This window comes from Cryptotermes secundus, unplaced genomic scaffold, assembly GCF_002891405.2.
Source record: "Cryptotermes secundus unplaced genomic scaffold, Csec_1.0 scaffold548, whole genome shotgun sequence".
Classification (NCBI taxonomy): domain Eukaryota; kingdom Metazoa; phylum Arthropoda; class Insecta; order Blattodea; family Kalotermitidae; genus Cryptotermes; species Cryptotermes secundus.
In genome coordinates, this window is record NW_019732380.1 from 2,680,472 (window position 1) to 2,704,294 (window position 23,823).

Consider the following 23,823-nt stretch of genomic DNA (forward strand, 5'->3'; position numbering starts at 1 on the left):
TTTCCGAGATATCAATTTTTTATTTTGAATAACTTTCACCTGGACACCCGATAATTTTGAGGTGTCCGATTCGAGTATTCTGTAACATGTCATGTTGGATGAACATGATAAGACACAGAGAGACAGATGGGAAATTGGCAATTACATATAGGCCTATGTGGATAGTTATATGACCAAATTGTATTATATATAATGTGAAATGTATCAATATAAAACCGTTCTCTTTTCTTTCACCCTTTGTCACTTCTGTAGGATATGAAAGGAACTGCTGTGTCAGTCCCATCTTTTTGTGTACGGTCCAAGGACGCAATTTTCTGCCTTGGAACAAGCGTAAACCTGCACGAGACAGCAAAGAAATTGCAAATAGAAGAGGGAAAATGAATAATTACACTATAATCTTTGACCTTAATCACTTCATTCCGGCCATGACATATTTCTTGGTATCTGGAGTCTTCCAAGAAATTGTATCCGCAAAAATCAATTAAATTTCCAAGCTCAATTTCTTGATCCACTTGTTCTTGAACATTTCCATCATACGAGTAAAATCCCTGTCACTGCCATTCGTACAGACTCCATCTCATTCTGAATTCACTTTGTCAGCCAGCGGTTCTCGTTGTTCCCTGCTACCTGCTGTATACTGATTTCTCCCTCGGCCATGAAAATATAATTGACTAACTTACTCGCTTATCGAAAGAAAATTTTCCATAAAAATAAACTAAGACCACTAAAATAATTAAAACACTCCTTCCTTTTCGTTACTAATTAGGACCGTGGCGCCTCGTGGTGATGAATATTCTACATAAAATCTTCAATGCTTTAAGCATTAACAGCATTTGGTTGCATAGAGAAGAAATAGAAGTGAGCATGAATCCCTTTATATTGTCTGGCAGCAACCAATTTTTAATTCATAGAGTACACAGAAAAATATATATATATATTTTTTTTGCATGAAATCCCTAATATATATCTGACGCTTGCATGTGATATATTCGGAAAGGAAACTGTAATATTACTGTCACGTGATAGAGTGACTATAGGAGGGTTTGGATTGGTAATCGGATTTATTGGTCACTTCAACATAAAACTCGTGACTACACTCTACAAATTACTATGACACACAATCAATCGCGGTCTTCACTGCGTTGTTTTATAAGAGATTCCAAAATTGCGCTCTCTGCCTGGCGGCCATCTCACACCAAACTCTTACTCTTCTAACTGCCGTCTCAGGACTCTTTCGTAATGGCAGCTGCTCCTCGTTATATAGCCACCGAACGAACCGCGCAGAAAACATCGCTTCCAATGGTTACTCCAGTGTTACTTTTTACAAATCCCCTACCTAACAATGTTCTTTCTCTGGCTACACAGTTCTTCCTTTAAGGAAATATACCAAAAAAAATATATATGTATATATATTAACTAAATGACTATCTTGTATCCTGGAATTAACCCTTTAAATTAATGTGGTTACTAGTACTATATGTACGGTCTGCTTTACCATATCAAAACTCTGCATTCTGCCCACAGAGTGTATTTGTGTGTTCCGTATGGTTCTCACAGTAAACAGCGACTCTTTCCCTAGACAGCAATAACCGGTTTGGTTTTGTGGCGGAGAACTATTGTGTTTTCTGCGAGGTACGAACTGATATTTTATATATTATTTAGAACAAATGTGGAAGGTCCTGCTACAGACCAATGCAATCCAGGATTCCCGTGGGTTTTCTGTCACAGAGCAAATGCTGAGTCTGTATCCTATTCCACTCTCTCTGCATGTTTCACACGCAACGTTCCCATCATCAAAATTTCGCCCTAATATAATCCTCCCAATCTTATACCAATATTTCAGTCTAATGCAGCCCTTCCAACGTTAGCATTAAAATTAATTTCGATCATACGAAGTAAATCCCCGGCTCAACTTCTCTTGTCTGCTCATAACAAAGCCCGTATCCTAACCATTTACCTTTTTCACTTCCCAGAGGTTTACCCTCTCTCAAACTTATCTCTACCAGAGAGACTACCTGGCAACATTCAAAGTCAGAAAATGCTTTTCCCTCCTTAAATGTCACTCCCACTTTCTCTTTTCTCTCTCTCACTTCAGTCTTTAAAGGTTATTGAAAAAAAACAAACAAGTTTATTGGTTAGTGTTAGTTAATGAAAGCGTGCAGGAATACGTATACTGTGTAGGTAATATAGATGGACTGAAGGAATATTTATGTGAGGTAAAAGAGAAATCAGCCGGTCACGGTAGCCGAGCGGTCTAAGGCATGCACTGTCTTCGCTCGCTCGGAAGCCGGGATCGTGGGTTCGAATCCCACTCAGGGCATGGAAGTTTGTGTGCGTTTTTCTGTGTTTGTCTACAGGTAGAGGCCTTGCGACGAGCTGATCACTCGCCCAAGGAGTCCTACCGTATGTGTAAGATCTAGAAAAACCGAAGTGAACGGAGAAGTTCATGCAGGTAGGCCCAGGCCCACTGTGGCTGTAGAGCCAAGGAAGGGGGGGGGAAACAGAAATCCGCTGATCACAGTTGCCGCGCGGTCTAAGGCATGAACTGCCTTTGCTCGCTCGGACTAGGGGATGGTAGGTTCGAATCCCACTTAAGGCATAAATGTTTGTGTGTTTATTATGTTTGTGTTAGGTAGCAGCCTTGCGACGAGCTGATCCCCCGTCCAAGGAGTGCTACCGACTGTCTGAGATTAAGAGAAAATTAAATGTACTTACCTCGACACCTTAGAGGTGTAAGAGGAGCAGATTACATAAGAAAGAAGAAAATAAAACTCATGAATGTTAAAGTGGCAAAAGCTTTTAACAAGGTAACACACTGGTAATCGTCTAAAAGTTTGCGAGAATTATCGTTAACAGAAAAGGTAAAGTTGTCTCTGTATTTAATTAATTAAGCAATATGCCATGAAGACATATGAGGGAGTAGAGCTCCACCATCATCTCGACTCGAGATGGAAGTGAATAATCACCTCCACGCCCCGGCAGCCTTACTCCAGTGAAATCTCCCCCAGTACCCATGGGCCTACATTCGGTCTGAACTTTGTGGAGAAAAGAAAAATCTTCTCATGTCTGGAATCGAATTCGAACCCTCCAACCAGTAGCTATACTACTACTACTACTATCCTTTATATACAATAAATATTATATTGAACATTGTCCATGGTCTTGGTCCTGTTTAAAACACATGATGTTTCGGTAGCTATATCCGTTTCCGTCATCAGGTGTAAGTGGGTGATATTTCGTAGAAGGAGCCAGTCTCCAGCGCTCCTTTTATTATCTTTCTTAGTTTACTTTTCTGGAAACTTTGAAAGTTTAAACGTTCTCTTAGTCAAACATCGCTAGCTCGAGTCATGATTGTAGAAACCCGTTGACTTTAACATGGGCTTTCAACCCGAAGCCATTCTGGGTGACAGCGTTTTGTCACATTTTGCAAAGGAAAGCCACGTGATTCCCTTTCTTCTCATGTTCGATCAAAGTTTCCTCGTTATGTTCTGAATGCATATTTCTCTCCGGGGTATTTATACACAGAATATATTATTTGCATTATATTAGTTTTATCTGTAACTCCTATAAATAAAAGTAACAGAAAAAGTAAAGCTATCCATGTAACACGTCGTAGAGGCCCATAGTTTTGTGAGATGTCGAGGTTCACACATTTTCTAGACAATCGGCTCACAGATGCTGAAGTTGTCAGTATTATGCTCCGGCCGTCCTTTACCCCCAGAAATGTTCCTGGTACTCATTTCTGTTAAAGGCTGAGTCGACTCCAGAGCCATAGTGCGGCTGGAAGGATTAAGTCAATTGAAAAATCCAATAATCTCATCGGGAATGGAACCCGAGACATTCCGGCTTCCTCAACCAACTATGCTACCGCGTGTCCCATAAATGAAAATAATTATTCACTTAAATCCTTCATTTAATTGTAATTAATCCATTCCATTCATTGCGGCTGTTATGAAGGTGTGTGTATTCTATGAAATGACATCGGATAATCTGCGAAAATGGCCCTTATATTTGACCCGATTAAGTGGAATAATTTATTTCAATTTCACCTAATAAAGGAAGCGGATACAGTTTCCGAAACGTCGTAGTATTTTAAATATAACTAGGATGGTGTAAATGTGCAAAATAGTACTTATGTAATAGCCTGTTAAGAGGGTGAAAGTATGACAAGAACAGTAGCTCAGTCAACATGCAATACCCTATTCAGAAATCATCTTTCGTGCCTGAATCTAATCAAAGGTGGGCGTAAGGACTGGAAGCGTAATTTCTGACTTAATCTCAGTTTGTCTCTAGTCTTCGAAACGTCTTCTCTGTCAGACGATTTCTCTGGTCCCCAGAAAAGCCGTGGAGCTCTGAAAGCAGAATTTCACTACTTGAGTACCCGTACATTATGTCGAAGCATTAATATCACTGAGATAGGTCATATTTTTGCTTTAAGGGCATGTCAAATTACACTTTTATGAGCCCATAACTTCGATATATCGATCTCTATCGTTTATCCTCGTCTCTTACGCCAAATTCTGGAAGTTATAGTATGCCTACCTCGCCCCATTCACGCATAGTTACATAACTTCACAGAATAAAATGGTAGAATGGCGTTTAGCTGGTAAAATCCATTACAGTATTTACTTACTTACTTACTTATGGAGCTGAGCCCTTCTGGAGGGGCCGCCAATTCTACAGCTACTCAAGAATTTCCCAACATTTTATGGAACCCGAAGGTTCATTACCGTGTTCAGAAGAGCCCTCCACTGGTCCCTATCCTGAGCCAGATCAATCCAATCAATACCATCTCATTCTGTCTCTCTAAGATCCACTTTAATATTGTCCACCAACCTACGTCTTGGTCTTCCTAGTGGTCTCTTTCCTTCTGGCTTTCCCACCATTATCCTATACGCATTCCTTGTCTCCCCCATTCGTGCTACATGCTATGCCCACCTCATCCTCCTTGACTTCAACATTCTAGTAGGTTCGTTAAATGAAAGAGTGTCAAAATAGGCTTATGAAGAAAGGATGGAGTATATCAGAAATGCATATAAAATATTTGTCGGGAAACCTCAGGGAAAACATCTCTGAAATCTCCGAGTAGCCTAGGTAGTATTTAAGTGGACATTGAAACAAGAGATACTGGAAGAATTAGTAGTTCATTTTCATTTGATACTACATTGACTGGATAGAAAACGACGATTCCAACAATTCTTATAACGCTGCGTATATTTTTGTCGTGGGAACATGATTTTAGAGCCGTTGCCTAACAACGGTAGGAGAGATACATTTACAGACAGACTGATGGGAGAGATTTATGAAGTGTGCCGTTGAGATGGGCCCAGGTGACATGATATATATACCAAGTTTCATAAAGACTGGTTTAGGTATTCAAATGTTATTATGCGGGGATACGGAGAGACAGCATGATGACCTCACAAGGCCACCTTCACTTATTTTTTTTAAAAATAATGACAGTAGGCTAAATGTGTGTTATACTGAATGCGTTCCTGCATGAATAGGACATATACGGCATCCACCGAGAAAGCATCCACATAGAAAACACAGTTCTACCACTGTTGAGCAGATGTTTACTCACTTGTTCCAAAGCAACGGCTGTACATGTCACATCTAGTATAGTGACAATTCTTCTATTGTTGCTATTGTTGCGTGCTGACATTACCTAGCAAAGGCTGTTTCTCTGAATCCACAGTTCTTGCTTTGAGCTAATACGTCACAATATTATCCTCCTACCTATGTTTACGTCTTCCTAGTAGTCGCTTTCCTTCTGGCTTTGCCATCGAAACTCTGTAAGCATCCATCTTCTTTGCTACATGCCCTGCCCATCTCATCCTACGTGACTTTATCATTGTATTTGGCGACAATTATGTGCATGAATCCTTTGCTAAATAATTCTGACAAATAAACTATCAAAATAAATCTAACTTGAAGATGTAAGCAGTATATTCTTCCGAGAAGTTGATTCCCAGAATACATCGTGTCGCAGATCTGAATGTGAAATGTTAATATAGGCATCCCTCCACACTTGTTCAAATGTTTGCTATTTCTCTCGTGACGCAGTTCCATTTTGTGTACTCACCCATTTATTACGCGCAATTTGTTCCGTTATGAGCCGCGCAAGTGAGAAACTCTGCATGTAGTATTATTAGGCTTACGTAAAGAGTACTGTTTTCTGGGATGTGAAACCGTATATTATGACAAGTTTAACGACGTTTCGGAGCAATGTACTGCAGTCATATTTAGGGCAGATTAATAGGCAAGCAAATAAACTACTAAATAAATCTAACTTGAAGATGTAAGCAGTATATTCTTCCGAAAATTTGTTCCCAGAATACATCGTGTGCAGATCTCAATGTGAAGTCTTAATGTGCAAGTTTCTTGGATGGTTTACTTTTCGACTATGAAGACAGAAGCAGTATTTTCCTCTGTAACGTCGGTAAGATTTGGAGGCCTCCAAAGGCACGACGTTCATACCGAATTTTCTTTAAATCGACGAAGTATTTGAGTGGTTCAAAGAAGAGGACATTTCATTCATTCATCAGTAATCTGTCAGATGACAGGTCCACAGCCTCTTCCAAAACAGTTTCTCCACTTAATGCGATCTTCTGTTTTTGGAAAGAGACTATCCAGGAAAAGTGATAATGTGGTAGTTTTTCCATTTGCTTTCCACATCGCAGTACAACAGCCGTTCAAACCACTCTGGTCACGCCTGTTGCTATACGAACTTGAACCATCTCGAGCATCATTTGCTCTGTGCTTCAAGTCGCTGCTGATGACGCTGCTTCCGGCATCAGTTTTTGTTTTTTGGTGTCTCTCTTCGTCTGATGCCTACCCTTTGACCTGTCCAGCAAGGGAGGCCCTGCCAGTAGCTACGCTACCGCTGGTATAGCTCTCAGGGTCCTTGGCATACTCAAACCCCCTCACCACGATAAGGTGGAGACACCAACGAGGGGGATGAGGACATATGCAGACAGAATAATAATCTCATGAATTAATCAAATAAATCTAGGATAAACGCCAATTAATGTACGTGTAATTTATGCTGTGACATATAGATCTGTTTCTGGGCAACGACCGCGAAATAAACAACGAGACAAACCACTGCTGTGCAACAGCTTCGTAAATACACAACTGCACTGCAGCCGTTGCTAGGCAGCGGCCCATGCGCAACAATGGAATTATTGTTGAAGCGGTTTTTTCCTATATGGTCCGCTCCGAGTCTAAATCACCCCGTCGATCGAGTTAAGCCCGTGTGAAGGTGGGGTCAAATACCTCCGCCGAAACCCTGCGTGTCGTAGGAATGGACGAAAAGATAAGCCTCAAATCTGAGACAGTAAAATATGGCTGCGAGTCCCAAGGGACTCGGACCCGAGAAAGACTACACTGGAAAGGGCCAGTAGCATTTACAAAAGACAGACCCGTCCTCTCGTCAAAGAGGGCGTTCCACATAAACAAGACAGTAACTGTCAAAGAGTAATAAATATCTGGTCATGAGCCCCAGATGGGGCTAGACACCAAGACTTACTGACTGACCGTCAGTCGCAATGTAACTTTGAATTTGACTTTGGCTTTGACAGTTAGTGCAGTGAACGGAGTTGGTTGGTGACTGGGTGGGTAAGTGAGTGAGTGAGTGAAAGGGCTGCTGCTCTTCTGTCTTTGTGCGCTTTGCTCTGAGAAGCTGGTAGCTTAGGTACGGGGACAGTTCGGGAACCCAGAGGAAGGAGAACATGCGCCGTTGGAAGCCGTTACCAGACAACGACTAGTGAAGACACAGCAGAGTGAGTACTGTGGTGAATTGTAGAGTGTGTGAATTAGAGATAACACTATAGCTACTTATAGTTACGATCTGTAAGTGTTCAATAAATCCAATTACCAATCCAAACCCGATCTATAGTCAAACTCAGACAAGCAAAAACACAATCCTAATTTCTATTGTTTCCGTTTAATTAATTTATTGCCGAATATGAATAAGAATATATGACTATTTGACGTTACATTATGATACAGAGTACCGTATTAGCCTGAATACGTACAAGGAGAGTTTTCTTTTTTCTACTACTGCTTCGTAGAAAGGAGGGGTCACATTATTTTTGGATTCTTGAGAATAATTATGAAGATGAATACAGGGTTAATTAATTAATTAAAACAAGATGCCAAGAAGACGTGCAGGGGAGCAAAGGTAGAACTCTACCATTTTTATATGGACACTTAATGGAGAGTGGTCAGCTTCACGCCTCAGCCGCTTTAACTGCTGAGAAAGGGCCCTCAGTACTCCTTGGATAGGAGGCTGGAAGGGCCGCAGTGTCGGTCTGAACTCTGTGGAATAAAGAAAAATATCTTTCCCTCACAGGGAATCGAAACCCGGCTGCTCGGCCGTCCAGCTCTTTACGCTGACTGAGTTATCTTGGTTCTCAGATGAGTGTTTCTAATTACTAATTCTAATTATATTGAATTTTTTAAAGTGAAAATTCTAATTTAAGAGTCGGGATAGCGCAGTCGGTACAGCGACTGGCTATGGGCTGCACGATCAAGGGGTCGGAGTTCGAGCTCCTTTAAGGTCAGGAATATTCACTTCTCAAATCGTCCAGGCCGACTCTGGGGTCCACCAAACCTATAGAATGGGTACCGGGGGCTCTTTCCCGGATTAAAGCGACCGGGGTGTGAAGCTGACCACTCATCTCCAACTAGTACCTAGGTCAAGAAGATGAGGATCTGTACATCCACTCCTCCATACGTCTTCATGACGTAGTGGTTAATTAGTTAAGAGGGGGGCAACTTTATCTTAAAATTTTAATTCTCTCTTTGGAAAAAATAGGTCCGTCTTATATTCGGTTTTACAGACAGAATAGACCGAAATCAAGACTGTATAAATTAGACCTTAAAAGTAGAACTAAAGTAAAGGTACCCCTGTAACAAGCCATGGAGGCCCATAGCGTTGTGAGATGTTGAGGCTCCCACATTTTCTAGACAGTCGGTTCATAGATGGCGGCAAGGTTGTCAGCCTTACTCGCCGGCCGCCCTTTACCCCCAGGAAGATTCCTGGTACTCATTCATGTTAGAGGCTGAGTCTACCCCCATGGCCATAGTGCGGCTGGAAGGATTAGGTAAATTAAAAAAAATCTACCTCATCCGGATTCGATCCCGCGACCTTCCGGCTTGTAAGATACTGCCTCAACCAACTACGCTTGTACAATATCGTAAAACTGAAAGAGAGAAAGAATAAAGGAAGAAGGGATGAATGAAGTATAATAAGAAGGAAAGATATGAAAGCATAAGACAAATAATTTTGAGACTAGAGGAAGCGCAGGTTATTGAAAACTTGCAGGCGAAGCACGCTATGTTCTGCGATCACTACGCAGCTACTAGAACTGAAGAGAAGCACGTCCATCACACTAGGCCACGCTAGTTAGGGCAAGCGCTATACACGGTTAAATTAGAGCAGACCAGATCAATAGCCGCTACTTTACATGTGTCTCGGTTACCAGGAACAAATTATCTTTCGGCTGAAGGGAGCAGCCATGGGAGTTGCCCGTACTATGTACTACGGAGGTACAGGGATCGAATCACATCATGTATCCTTACGCGATCAGAGTATATATCTCTCAGTCCTCGTGTATACAAGATGACCGGATGAAAGGTATCCAAAATGCGGTAGCGTAGTGGTTGAGGCATTATGCTATAAGCCGCGGCCGCTCCATAGCTCAAGCGGTTAGTCACTGCCTTCTCACTGCGGCGGCCCGGGTTCGATCCCGGGGTCTGGTCAAGTGGCATTTGTGGTGGACAAAGTGACGCTGGGGCCGGTTTTCTCCGAGAACTTCCACCATTTTTTCCATCACCATAATCACCCGGGGCAGGCTACAATAGGCCGATCCAGATGAAGTCATTGGATTGTTTTCAATTGACCTAATCCCTCCAGTTGCACTGTGGCCCTGGGGTCGACTCAGCCTCTAACAGAAATGAGTACCATGAATATGCTTGGAATATCCTTGGGGGTAAAGGGCGGCCGGCGCGTAAGGCTGACAACCTTGCCGCCATCCATGAGCCGATTGTCTAGAAAATGTGGGAACCTCAACATCTTACAACCCTATGGGCCTCCACGGCCTGTTACATGGATACCTTTACTTTTACTTATCTCAGTAAGCTTTTATTATACACATTTATGGGTTACACCACTACAAAGGGAGAATATCAAAGTTTTTTTCTGAGCATATAGCTTTCACAATAAATTTCAACGTGGGCTCCCTTGGTGGCACGACAAATATCCAGACGATCCAGCATGTTTGGTGTTACCGTAGCCACAGCGTCCCTTATGCGGGCTTTCAGGTGCTGCAGGTCGCTGATCTTAACCTGGTAGACAATGTTCTTCACATAACCTCAGAAGAAGAAATTCAGTTGGGTTAAATTTGGCGACCTAGGAGGCCAAGCGGTTGATCCACTTCTGCCGACCCATCTCCCAGCCATCTCTCTGTCCATGTGATTCCTAACATGGTGGCAGAAATGTGGCGGCGCATGCGCGTAAGCCGGGCATGGAAAACAGGAAATCTTACAGTGTTTTCCTTTCCGATGACATAAACCGGATACCTGTAAGGTAGTTACTTTCCGAGATATAAATATTTTATTTTGGATACGTTTCATTAGGACAACCGATATGTGCTGCAGCCGAGATAGCTCAGTAAGTATAGTGACTAGACTACGGGGTTGATGACTGGGGAATCGTATTGTGACGTGTATACCCATTGTTAAGCAAGGGCTCGGTAAACACATGTCCGCGATAAACACGCCTCAACAACAGAGAGTCTATTTTGTATGTGGTCCGCGTCACGACCGGTTCTATGCAATGGAACGGTAAACAAATCTCAACAATAGAGAGACTGTGATCTCAAAATCTGATAGTGTGGGATACACATAGAGCACGGTGATTGCATAAGCCTCCTTTTATTAAAAAAATAGGTAAAGTAGCCTAAAACGAATTTGGAGAGAAAATAACTTCGAAGACTGAGAAGAGCATCTTCGAGATTCGAACTGAGCACATCTCGAATGTGATTCTATAGCGTTACCGCTAGACTAACCCGCTCGGTTGTTCGAGTAGTTACTTATGAAACAGATATGCTTACGCAACTGAAGGTTGTTTACAGGTCGTTGCTTAGAAACGCTCTGGCCATCAACGTTCCATTATTGCTTCCGTCTTCAAGGTCAAATAGGCCGAGAAGACACCAGCATGAGAGCAGGCCGCTAGCGAAGTGATATATTCCTCCGAAACGTCGCTTGACTTTCAACAAACTAGACGGTGTTATATTCCAGAAGATAGTACTGTTCATAACCGCTGTGAGAACCTCAGGTCGTACAAAGTTCTCCACAGCGTCCAGCCTGGTCCTGGGGCCCGTCCACTCCTCCTCTGATTGCGTATCTATGGATCTTACCCCTGGAATATAGCGGCAGGTACGTGAAGCTGCCGAGGTTAAACACGAGTGTAGCTATACTTCTATTCCCCCCTACATGTATATTGCATGGTATTTAATTAGACAAGAGGATGACGTTATCATCTTTGCTTTATAGCATGTAGAGGAGTAGTCTTTGAAGTATGTTAAATTTCAAATCTCGACAACACTTTAACATTAATACCACACAGCCTCGCTAGAGCGCGCGCACGTATAGAGTGGAACTGTGAGGGCATAGTCAGCCATGCTACTTCATGAGCTGAATACATACGCCAGTTCCTCGTGTCAGAAATAACAAACGACAATCACTGCTAGTGACAGAAATTTGAATCGCGAGAGATGGTTGCCAAGTGTATACAGGGTCGAGATTAAATTACTTCAAAATTCACTACATTTTCAATATTAAATAATATAGTAACTGTAGGCGTTACAGCTTATGTAATTTGCATATAAAGAGGCCCAAAAAGTCCCACACATATAGTTACTTGCTTGGCTCTGCAGCCCTCTAAAAATGTGTCATCCTTTAATACAGATGTCACTGTGGTCTAGTGGTCAGAGTTCCTGGCCACAGATCCAGAGATCCGAGTTCGAGTCCCGGTGCTACCAAATTTTCTGAGAAGTAGTGTGTCTGGAACGAAGTCCAACTCAGCCTCGTGAGGATAATTGAGGAGCTATTTCAAGGAAATAGCGGCTCCGGTCTAGAGAACATAAATTAACGGCCGTGGGATTCGTTGCGCTGACCACGCGACACTCTCTATCCGCTAATGCTGGCATTAACTTCGCAGACAAGCGGCGGTCGCTCGGTCGGTATAGTTGGTTTGAGGACTGAAACCACGGAGGTTTTTTTGTTTTGTATGGGCGACTACAGGATTTTATAAAGGGGGGGGGGGCGTAAGGGGGCAGCTAGAAAATTTTCTCGCAAACTTATGTTTAAACCGTTTCATATAATTTGTACTGATCGCCCTAGAGTTCTCAGAACAGAAGAATAATTATTATAATCCTGTTAATGCGTGGTGTTAACATATTCTTTTTTATTTTTATTTTTCCCAAGAAAATTCAGGGAGACCATTTTCCTGGTTTGACTCTTTACTCCAGACGCCCATCCACACATGACAATTTTTTTTTTCATTATTTCCTTTCCGATTAATTTATACATCTGAAGATCTCGCAAATCATTCTCTGCATCTTCCAGGTATTTGTATGTGAGCCGGCCACATGCACATGACTTATTACTCCTCAAGTAAGTCATAGAATAGTCTTACGAATAATTCTGTTGCTGGAGGGATTTCGTAAAGCGAAATTTCATAATACGAATGTCTATTTCTCATGGGTTTATTGTAAAATTTGGGGATTACGTTACCGAACGTTCAGAAATGACAACCAGAAATTACTTATCCCCAATTCTATTGCCTGGAACAAAACTGATTACGTTATAATAACTGGAGACCCTCGTATGCTATAAATTATACACATAGAAATTTTCAAGAAATGCAAAATCTTTCATAAGATTTACACCATAGCAGAGAGTAAGGCGGGCTGAGCGATGTTATGTTCATTTGTTTCCATTTTCGTTTGCATATATTCGTTTTTGTTCGGAAGGGACTTCGGATGAGAGAGTTCGCGTTCGGATAAGAAATCAAAACAGGTCACGACCATTTGCTTCATCCTTTTCACTTCAAGATTCTTACCATCTCATGCTGTTCAACCCGTGTGTTTGAAAATCGTCGTTAAACAAACTATGAATTAAATCATAAACTGAATGTGCACAAAGTATATAACTCTTGCATTCTACAAAAAACAAACTCCGTGGCCTTTAGTCCGCAAGCGAACTATACCGACTGAGCGACCGCCGCTTGTTAGCGAAGTTAGTGTCAACTTTTACGTGTAGACGGTGTCGCGTGGTCAGCGCAACGAAACTCCACGGCCGTTAATCTCGGTTTTTAAACCGGAGCTGCTACTTTTCCATTCAAGTAGCACTTCAATTGTCCTCACGAGGCTGAGTTGACCCCGTTCCAGACCCACTACTTCTCAGAAAATCTGGTAGCGCCGGGAATCGAACCCGGACCTCTGGATCTGAAGCCAGGAACTATGACCACTAGACCACAGAGGCGGAACTCTTGGATTCTAGCAGGGAAGAAAGGTGACTGAAAACAGTTGTGTTTTGATCTGATTATGAATCAGTTCTTAAGACGCGTTAGAATAAAAAACATCAGAACTGTGAAGTTCTCACGAACATGAATATCGTCAACGAACTAAAGTTATAAGATGGGTTCTAGAAGGGAGGAAAGGTGACGCAAAACAGCTGTTCTTAAGACGCTTTAGAGTAAGAAACATAAGATACGATATGATATGAGGTGCTAACTTAGGTGAATATTTGAATTGCGGGTTTCTTGAATTTGACATCGTGTGGTCTGGTAGATTGATAACTAAGGTTTCTTCACCCTGAATAGAAAGTCAACAGTTTCCTGCGGAACTTCATAACCTATCCGCCGGATTACATGACGTCACATTACAGAAACCTGTAATGTTAACAATAAGTTCCAGACCACAACCCTGATTCACTCCGCTCTAAACATTCGATTACACCATAACCTTAATAACATCAGCTCATAAATACGTGCATATGCACTCCAAATGAAGCAAATGTGATAAATGAGAAGGCGAAGAAAACTTGAAGACATCTGATACCTTTCTTCTCTTAAACAAGTTTGTAAAGCCGGAAGGTCGCAGGGTCGAATCCCGATGAGGATAATCTTTTCAATTTACTTAATCCTTCCAGCCGCACTATGGCCCTGGGGTTGACTCAGCCTCTAACAGAAACGAGTACCAGGAATATTCTTGGGGGTAAAGGGCGGCCGGCTCGTAAGGCTGACAATTTCACCGCCATCTATGAGCTGGCTGTCTGGAAAATGTGGGAGCCTCAACATCTCACAACCCTATGGTCCTCCACGGCCTGTTACAGGGATACCTTTACTTACTTTTACGAATTTAAGCCTTCCGTAAAGGCAAAAGTAAAGTTGTCCCTGTGCTTAACTAATGAAACATTAAGTCATGAAGACGTATGGGGGGTGGATGTATAGATCAATGTATTCTTGACCTCGGCAATACTTGGAGCGGATATTTCGAGAGCATACAATCAAATGGAATGCTTGCAGTTTAAATGGGTAAGTTGGTATCTTGAATTACAAAATAAGAAATAAATACTGTGACACGTTGCGCAACCGAGGACCCCTACCTCCCCAGCTGCACGTGGCGGTAAAGTAGCGCTCGCGTAATAGGCGAGTCATCACCCCGCCACTCTCCCCGCGGTGACGTCACGAGCGGAGCCGAAGTTAGCCGAGTCCCCGCAACCTGGTAGCTATGCAACCGAGTCAACAGCGGTGACGTCACCAAGGGGTAACAGCGTTGCTAGGCTATATGCCACGTCACGTGGCGGGCGACCCTAGCAACAGCAAACGGAATAAAAGCCGGCTGAGCAGCACGTGAGAGTCAGTGTGTTATCAACAGTTCTCAAGGTAGCAGCCTGCGAGTGTGCGATAACTAAGAAGTCAGCGAGCGGAAGACTTATTGTGTGCTTTCGAGACTTAGTGAGTGCTGTAGTACAGTTATATTTGGAGTGTGTAATTCAGGGAGATTTGTATAGCTCCCGCGTTATTAGTACGTGAAGACTTTGGTTGTAGGGTTTGTAAAGTGTGGAAACCCGCAACTGTGTTATAATTAATTGTAGCCGTTTCTTGTAGATTGTTGAATAAACCAATTAACGATCTCTACGGCGTATTCTGTAACGAAACACGTTACAATACATAAATTTGATCGGAAAGTTACAAAGGGAAATCTACGCTGAAATGAGAGGAACACAAATTCATTCTTAGCCAAATATGGAGTCGCAGTGCCTCAGTCTGTATAGTGACTAGTCTATGAGCTGGATGATCGAGGGATCGGGGTTCGATTTCTAGCAGGGGAAGGAAATTTATTATTTTTCTTAGCTGGGCTCCATCCAGCCTCCTATATGATGGGCACCGGGTGATATTTCCTCGGGGGGGGGGAGAGAAGCAGTGAGGACCTCCATACGGGGCCGAGGTGAAGAGCCGTTTTCATGGAGTCGCGCTTAAGTAAGCAGAAGAACTTTACGTTAGGGATTTAGAAAAAGAGATGTAGTAACAGTTATGTGTGAGCGGGAAAATCAAACTTCTTCTTCCTTACATGTGAAGAATATCCTGACTGGCTGATTATAAACTTCTTAATGAAAATTCAGCACCTTGAAGTCAGACAAAAATATGTATATTCCGTATGCCATTGCCAAATGCAAATCATATGATATGTACCAATTTAATTATCAGCAACTTACTTACGGGGTACTTTTTCTTTAATTTGCTTAGTGGGAGGTGAAGTCCAACTGGGTCCACTCGTCACGGCGGCCACTGATTGGCCTATTATACCTGCCCCGGGTGATTATGATGATGGAGAATTTGGTGGAATGAAGATTGGCAGGGGAAACCGAAGTATTCGGAGAAAACCCGCCCCAGCGCCACGTTGTCCACCACAAATCCCACTTGACCAGAACCCGGGATCGAACCCGGGCTGCCGCTGTGGGAAGACAGAGACTAACCGCTTGAGCTATGGCGTGGTCCTACGTGGTACTTACTAATGGAACTGACCCCTTCTTGAAGAGAAGCCAAATCTGCAGCTACTCAAGAATTTCCCCAGCATTTTATGGAACCCGAATGTTCATTACCTTGTTCACAAGGGCTCTCCACTGGTCCCTATCCTGAGCCAGACCAATCCAATCAATACCATCCCATCCTATCTCTCTAAGATTCATTTTAATATTGTTCACCCACCTATGTCTTGGTCTTCCCAGTGGTTTCCTTCCTTCTGGATTTCCCAGCAATATCCTATATGCATTCCTCGTCTCCCCCATTAGTGATATATGCCCTGCCCACCCCATCCTCCTTGGCTTGATCATTCCAATTATACTTGGAGAAGAGTACAAGTTATGGAACTTTTAATTATCAGCAGTGATAAATAAATGTTAAAATTGTTCCTGTGCATCATTAATTAAGTACTACAACTCTTTCGCTGGCTCTACAGCCCCCTTGGGCCTTGGCCTCTGATTTTCAGTTTCATGATCATTTTACAGACGGTAGGACACCTTGGACGAGTAGTCAGCTCGTAGCAAGGCCTCTGCCTAAAAACAGCACAACACAAACATAGAATAAATGCATGCAAAACATCAATGCCCTGAGTGGGATTCGAACCTGCGATCCCAGCTTCCGAGCGAGCCGGTAATTAAGCATTACGTCATGAAGAAATATGGGGAAGTGGAGGTATAGCTTCACTGACCTCGGCATTAGATAGAGTCGAGTGGCCAGCTTGACGCCTCGGCCGCTTTACCCCCGGTACCCAGTGGATAGAAGGCTGTGTTAGGCCCTGATGCGGTGTGGCTGATAAGGAGAAGAGAAATCTTACCCCTGTCGGGAGTCCAACCCCTGCCTACCAGCTCGTACCCCGTCGCTATACCGATTGAGCTATCCCGAATCCTACCGTGATGATAAATATGATAAATGTCTCTTCAAATTGAATTTTACAAAGAAGGAAATACATTGCATGTGTAAGTGTTATTTCATTGCTGGAACGAGACACAGCCGACCGTAATTCGTGTCAGTGCCGTATCTGATCCATGGCGTGTAACAACTATTAGCCTTTTATGAAAATACCATGTATTTGCTTTCTAAATAACAGATGTTTATCTACTGTCGTAGCTTACGGGCGCTTTGTGAATAGAAGTTTGTTCCTCCAACCAATTGTTATTGATAGGTTTTGACCCTGGATGTGTTTGTTCATTATGAAACTACTTTAAAAGGCATTCTTATTAATTAATTACATTTCAAAGGGTTTCCATCAACCCAGGTTCCTCCCCGGAAACGTCCTACAACACTACGAAATTTGCTAACTTCGAACCTACGTGTCAAAATATTTGTAAAGTTTCTTCCTACGAATCGAATCACACACCCTCTATCCACAAAAGTTGGCACTAACTTCGCCGACAAGCAGCGGTAGCTCGGTCGGTATAGTTCGCATGCGGACCACAGACCACGGAGTTTGTTGTTTTCTTAAAGCACGAAAGTCAAAACCGTCAAAAATGTCGCATCAGAAATCAACTATTCAGCCATATTTTTGTAATTTAAACCACATACCGAGCAAGATGGCTAAACCGGTAATACACGTGCGTGTGACATTCCGGAGAGAACTGGTTCGAATCTCAGCAGAGACACAGGCTATCCTGGCTGTTTTCATGGTATTTTTCGGTCACAACAGGCAAGTGTCTGGCTAGTAACGTCAATAAGACCATGTTTGTTTTCGTCTAGATTGATCAAACTGATTACGCATTATCGCACCCAATTATACGGCTGTTAAATGTAGGCAAATATAGTCTGAGTTGTTGACAGCGCCGGGATAGCTCAGTCGATATAGTGAGTGGTTACGAGTTCGACTGTCGATGGGTTGGAATTCGAGTCTCGGTAGGAGCAAAGACATTTCTCTTCTCCACAGCGTCCAGACCGGTTCTGCTGCCCACCTAATGGAGGTAAAGCGAGCGAAGCGTGAAGCTGACCACTCACCATCAACTAATGACGATGTCAGGAATACACCGCTCTATATATTCAGTCCCCACCAGCCTTCATGTCGTGGTGCTTAATTTAAATCACAAAGCTAAATCTTCCAATCAGTAATAAACGTACACAATTCACAGGATAATAAAATGCAAAGTTGTCCTTATGTTTAATAAAGTATTGCCCCACGAAGATGTATAAGCAGAATGGAGGTGTAGCTCCACGTATTAAAATCGGAAACAGATGAGCTTATTTTTGTCAGGTTCCCGGCGAAATCCAGAGTCAGTCTGGGAGCGGAGGAGAAGAGAATAACCACTTGCCGCTACCGAGAAATGAAACCTAGTCCTCCAGTCTGTAGCTTAGTAAACACCCTTACTCCGGCTTCCAATTCTGCATCAGAAGTTGATATAAATAAGGAAGTCAATGTTTAGAGTCTAAAAATTCCGTAGAAATTAAAGAAATCCGTCGGTCAGCATATAAATGTTACATGCAGGACGAACAGAGGATAGTATTTGCAAAATCTGAGGTTTTCATAGTGGTGACTGTGAAAAGTACTGTCTTGGGGTACGTAGTAGTTACACCCTGAAGATGGAACAACATATTCCTGCGAAATGTCGGCAATTATCTACCTGACTAGAAAACATCCTGTGTAGTTATTTCATACTGTCACGATTTAGGGTGTTTCTATATTCGAGGAGGTTGAGGTAGGCAGGGCATGTAGCAAGAATGGGGCAGAAGAAGAATGCATATAGGATATTGGAGGGAAAGCCAGAAGGATAGAGACCACTGTGAAGACCAAGGCGTAGGTTGGTGGACAATAGTAAAGTGGATCTTAAAGAGACAGAATGGTATGGTACAGATTGGATTGATCTGGCTAAGGATACGGAACAGTGGAGGGCTCTTGTGAACACGGTAATGAACCTTCGGATTCCATAAAATGCAGGGAAATTCTTAAGTAGATGCAGATTTGGCTTCTCCTCAAGAAAGGCTCAGCTCCATAAGTAAGTAACTATAGATGTGTCATGGAGTGGATTCTGGATTTATTCACTAACTATACACAACACTCGGAATTGGCAAGAAACTGCATCGCTAATCTCCATACTTTACAAATCACTGCTGCAAACACTAAGTATCTACCAGCTTAGTGTCTTCAATAGCCGTTCCCTAGCAGTGGCTTCTAACAGTGGGGATTCTTGAGCTTCCCCCTGTCAGATCCTTTTGTCACAGCCACTAGTGCAGAACTGCACTCAACTGTCAACTCAACAATAGCGCCATCTCTGCTCAGTCTCCCTTGCAGAGCTCATCTGCCAACACTCAACTAACTGGATTGCCCCATTTGTCTTCTTTATAACTCCTCGGCGCGGATCACATCGAAAACACAATACACACAAAGAATATAACTTCGGATGGTAGGATGAGACAAGAACGAGAAAATGGAAATGATTCGAAAGCCAGCGTCCTTACCTGTTCGAGTCATTTGGCTCGAGATAAAACAATTAAAACTTCACTTAGAATAGAAGTTGCCCCTGTCGAGACTCCAACCCATTGCCTCCTGAATTCAAGTCTACAACGTTGCCGCTATAGCAATCTGGACGCTTCTGTTGTATGTTCTTCCTTAAGATAACAATAGCTTTAGACAGTAATCGCCTGCAATTGTCACCTATTGTTGTCTCGGTTCATATTTCCTGCAGTTCTACTGTTAGAGCCCTATACAACCGTCGCCATCCTGCAGAGAGCGACTTGATATCAAGTTATGAGCAGTGGAAGGACAACTAAACTTAAAATATGGAGCTGAATCCTCCCTTCGCTTCTGATAATATTATGATATACAGTGGCCTCATACTCAACAATGAACTGATAATAAAACAGTACACAGAATCTCTAATTGACGCAAGTAAGGAGGTTGGTCTAGAAGTAAACACAGAGAAAACTAAGTATATGTTGCTGTCTCGTCACCAAAATGGAGGGCAAAATCGTGACATAAAGATAGGTAACGGTTGTTTTGAATATGTGGCACAGTTCAGATATTTTGGAACGATTATAACAAATCAAAACCTCATTCAGGAGGAAATTAAGAGGAGACTGAATTCGGGTGGGTAATGCTTGCTACCATTTAGTCCAGAACCTTTTGTCTTCTCGTCTGCTCTCCAAAATCTTAAAAATTAAAATATACAAAACTATAATCTTGCATTTAGTTTTGTAAGCACGTGAAATCTGCTCTCTCTGACATTAAGGAATGCATATAGACTGAGGGTGTTTGAGAACAGGGTGCTAAGGAGAATATTTGGACCGAAGCGGGATGAAATTATAGGAGGCTGGATAAAATTACATAATGAGCTTCATAATTTATATTCCTCTTTAAATGCAAATTACGTAAAATGATAAAGTCAAGGATGAGGTGGGAAGTGCATGTAGCACGCATACGGAAGACGTGCATACAGGTTTTTAGTGAGAAATCCAAATGGAAAGAGACTATTAGGAAGACCTAAATAGGCGAGAGGATAATATTAAAATGGATCTTAGACACAGGATGGGGTGGTATGGATTGGATTTGTCTGGCTGAAGATAGGGATAAGTGGCGGACTTTTGTGAACACGGTAGTGAGCCCTGGGAAATTCTTGAGTAGCATAGCAGCTGGTGGCCTCTTATGAAGTAGCCGGCTCCATGGAGTTCGTTAGTTAAAGAATAAATTTGGTAACAGATTTCTTTTTGTTAAGGTGACAAAGGAGAACAGCAACTGATACGTTGACTTTAATTGTTTCTTGCATTCTGTTGTGTATTTAATCAATATTAGAGTCAATTTTACCGACTACACAANCGTTGACGGCGATGTGCGGTCTGTTGCCCGTGCCTCAAGTTCACACTTTCTTGTTACAGGTGCCGCCCCTCAGACTGACAGGCAATGAACTATCTCCAATGAGCACTGGCTGAAGGCTTGAAGCGACCTTGTAAGGTAAGTGAAACAAATTTTCGGTGGAACATTTTTAAATTTCTGATCGGAAAGTCAGATATAAGATTCTCAGTGTGATGTTGCGGGATATGACGCCGTCTGACAGAAAGGTATCAACGTTTCGAAGGAACCTTTTGCTTACATTCTCAGGAAGATTAGTTGGAAGCAGCAGTGAATTTCTATCAGAATATATGGGAACATGTCTCAGAAGACAGTAACCGCCATACCTAACTGAAAGTTTGTAATTTTTATTGATATTCTTACAGCAGCTTCCACAGCACAAGACATGCCTTTAATAGAAAATGAACATAGAAACAATAAAGCAATAAAATAATTAAAACTAAGGTGATCAAGTCAGAGAGGAAGGTATTGGAGAAGCATGTAGCACGAATCGGAGAGGCGATAAATGCATTTATAAGCTTTGACGGAAAACTGAAAGGGGGACGGTTTCGGATACCTAGACCCGCCAGAGAGGATACCACTAAACTGGATCTTAAGGAAATAATATTGTGGAATATCTGCTGAAAGCCAGAATTGAGTCATACGGAGATAGTCGTTGCTACGGAACGGCCCTGCAAACACGGCCGTTTCCAGACAATGACAGTAGTCGTCAGTTGATGGCGGCAACAGACACGGACGCAACAATAAAAGAATCGTTGGAAGGTATTTTTCTCTGGTCATGGATCTCAAGGGGATTGACGCCAAGACGAACTGACTGACGGTAAACCGCCAGTCGTGAAGGAACTGCCTTCGATTCTGACTTACTAGTCAGTCGATCATCCCTGAGAGGAGGCGCGTTCGAATACCACCACCGTAGCTCTGCGAATAGTAGGAGGAGACGAAAACGGCACCCAGTGCCTGGGGGGAGGGGGATAAATAAGGGGACCTGGCCCTCCAGGTTGGAGGAGTCCAATGGGACTCGGGTCCGAGAATGACTGAGTTGGCGAGGCCCAGCAGCAATTGTAAACCGCAGACCCATCCTCTGTTCAGAGAAGGAACCCTACATCAGCAAAACCGCAACTACCTGACAGTAACAAAAATCTGGTCTTGGACCCCAGAGGGGGCTTGACACCGAAACAGACTGGCCGACTGGCCGTCGACCGTAACACAACTTTGACCTGACTTTGACTTACGAATCAGTCAAGAAGGTAGAGTCCTAAGACAGCAGGTAGCAGAGGTGAGATTGCCACCAGCCTGCTGGGAAGTGAGCCCGGTAGCAGAGGAACGTCCACTGTTGGAAGCCGCTACCAAACAACGCAGTGAAGATGATGACTGAGAACATTAGTCTGTGTGTGATAGTAATTTGAATGTGTAGTCATGAATTACGTATTAAGGTGTCCAGTAAATCAAATTACCAATCAAAACCCCATGTATTTTCACTCTATCACGTGAGAATATGTAATGATATGCAACTGCCGGAAGACAAGGTCCAATGCCGGAGTCTTATAAACAAGTTAACTATAACTATTACTGTTAACATTCCTTACAGAAACCAGGTTTTCTTGTGGATTAATACGGTTGACGATTACAATTCTTTAATAATATTCGGCGCAAGTATTCCACATTGAATTCCAATAGTACGCATATAACGGCTCAAATTATACGCGGAAAATTCCATTTATGGTAAACGCAACAGGCCGTGGAGACCCATAGTGTTGTGAGGCGCCGAGGCTGCCACATTTTCTCTAGACAATTGGTTCACAGATGACGGTGAGGTTGTCAGCCTTACGAGTCGGCCGCCATTTAACTTCCAGGAAGATTCCCGATAGTAATTTCTGTTAGAGGCTGAGTCAACCCCAGCGCCATAGTGCGGCTGGAAGGATAAACTCAATTAAAAAAAATCCAATTACTTCCTCGGGAATCGAACCGCGACCTTTAGGCTTGTAGCATTAGTGCATCAACCATCTACGCTACCGCGTGGTTCGCAGTTCCATTTATGGCTTTATGTAAACCAGATATTGTTGTGTATCAGCGAATTGTTCAAAAGCTTTTAACGAACATCTCTCACATCGAATTTTCATATACTCCATACAATCGTTTAGAACCTGATACTAGTCCACAGAGAGATGGACAGGTGAACAGACGGACAGACATAACTTCATTTTAAATTTATAAAGAATGCATAATAACCAAATACGTTTAGTTGTAGAAGCAATTGTTGATTTCAAGCGACAATATAAATTAGTTTGCAGAAATGAACATGTTCACAGTTGAATGCTTATAACGTAAACAAGGGATCATTAGTTTCTACAGTCATCTATTGTTTCGGAAAATTCGGTTACTGATAAATTCATGGTAGTGCATACAACGCATTGAATTGTGGTTCTTGTATCATAGCTGCATCACGGCTCTCGCACAGAATAACAATCTGGTGTCACGGTGACCAACCGCTCGGTTGGTAAATGAAGAAGAAATTTAATTTGCGCTACGGGGATGAGCATGGCGGTGATGTTTTCATTTTTCCTTGCCATACTTCGAACAGAGTAGCTGAGTGCACAGGTTCTCAGTCAACATTATCATGAATAAAATTCTAAATATTCCAGTTTCTAGAACAATGATTCTAAAGCGACGGGCCATAAGTATTAAAAATTTCGTTGCGAACATTAAAAAAGAGATTGTATGAAATAAAATACCCTTTTTCATACAATTTATAAGACACAACAAAACTTTATTCTCTTTTTCAGTGATAATAATACTATATCCTATACAATTAAACGGGCATGCGGTGAGGTGGATTTTTTCAATTGACCTAATCCTTCCAGCCGCACTATGGCCCTGGGGTCGACTCAGCCTCTAACAGAAATGAGTACCAGCACTC

The 23,823-nt window shown here is 42.5% G+C and overlaps 1 protein-coding gene across 1 annotated transcript in view; it reads left to right on the plus strand.

Annotated features, from left to right (window-relative positions):
* The window catches only part of LOC111867643 (protein dimmed), a 202,340-nt gene that overhangs the window by 63,488 nt on the left and 115,029 nt on the right, over nt 1–23,823 (plus strand). The window contains exon 2 of the mRNA XM_023857660.2: nt 20,933–21,008. The gene's annotated coding sequence lies outside the window, so the exon portion shown is untranslated. The remainder of the gene's footprint in view (nt 1–20,932; nt 21,009–23,823) is intronic.